A 1559-nucleotide genomic window follows, 5' to 3' on the forward strand; every position below is an offset into this window, starting at 1 on the left:
CGTAGTGGTTAGGAATCAGGCTGCAGACCTTAAGGTCAGCAGTTCAAAACTACCAGCTGTTCTGTGGGAGAAAGATGAGGCTTTCTGCTTTCGGAAAGATTTACAGCCTTGGAATCCTTGTAAAGGGTCACTATGAGTCGAAACCAATGCCACAGCTCATAACCACCACCATTGTTATAGATAACAAGAAGCAGTTGTTTGAACAGAACTTGGGAACACTGAATGGTTTAACATTAAACAAGGTGTGTGCGTGACAAAGTTGTATTGTTTAACCATACTTATTCAACCTGTATGCTGAGCAAATAATTCAAGAAGCTGGATAGTATGAAGAAAAAATGTGGCATCAGGATTGGAGGAAGTCTCATTAACAACCTTCAATATGCAGATGATACAACCTTGTTTGCTGAAAGTGAAGAGGACTTAAAATATTTATTGATGAAGATCAAAGAGCACAGCCTTCAGTATGGATTATATCTCGATGTAAAGAAAACAAAAATCCTCACCACTGGACCAATAAATTACATGCTTATCAACAGAGAAAAGATTGAAGTTGTCAAGGACTTCATTCTTCTTGGATCAACTATCAACACTCATGGAAGCAGCAGTCAAGAAATGAAATGATGTATTGCATTAGTCAAATCTGCTGCACAAGACCTTTTTAAAGTATTGAAGACAAAGATGTCAGCTTGAAGACTAAGGTGCACCTGACCCAAGCCATGGTATTTTCAATAACCACATAAGCATGTGAAAGCTGGACAGTGCATAAGGAAGACCATAGAAGAATTGACGTTTTTGAGTTATGGTGTTGGAGGAGAATATTGAAAGTGCCAAGGCCTGCCAAAAGAACCAATACATCCATTTTGGAAGAAGTGCAGCCAGAGTGTTCCTTGGAGGGCAAGTTAGCCAAACTGTCTCTCATACTTCGGACATATTTTCAGGAGGCACCAGTCACCGGAGAAGAATACCATGCTTGGTAAGGTAAGGGTGAGAGAAAAAGAGGAAACCCCCAACGTGATGCATTGACCAAGTGGCACCATTGATGGACTCAAGCATGGCAGTGAGGATGGCCCAGGATCAGGCTGTGTTTCCTTCTACTGTGAATAAGGTCATTATGAATTGGTACTGACTCAATGGCACCTAATAACAACAACAACAAATAGATATGTTGTAGTAACCCAGGAGTCGTGGTGTGGTTCTTTGTTTAATGTGCTGGATTGCAAAATCTTTTTGAACTGCAAAGTCAGTGGTTCAGCTGCTTCTCAGAAACCCTATATATAGTGGCTATGGTTTGGAACCTACTCGATGGCATTCAACAACAACAGAAACAGCATAGTAACCCACTGCCATTAAATTTTTACCAGCATATAGCATCCCTCTATATGTTTTTTGTTGTTGTTGTTAAATGACTTCCAGTCTCTTCCCATTCATAGAAATCCTGTGTAGGGTTTCTAAGGTGGGTTTGCACTGCTGACCTTGAGTTTAGCAGTCCAGTGTTTATCCTAGAGTGCCACACCAGAGTCCCTATGTAGAGTTTTGTTGTTGTGTAATTCCGTGGAGTC

The sequence above is a fragment of the Chrysochloris asiatica genome, unplaced genomic scaffold (genome assembly GCF_000296735.1).
Source record: "Chrysochloris asiatica unplaced genomic scaffold, ChrAsi1.0 scaffold00488, whole genome shotgun sequence".
NCBI classification, from domain to species: domain Eukaryota; kingdom Metazoa; phylum Chordata; class Mammalia; order Afrosoricida; family Chrysochloridae; genus Chrysochloris; species Chrysochloris asiatica.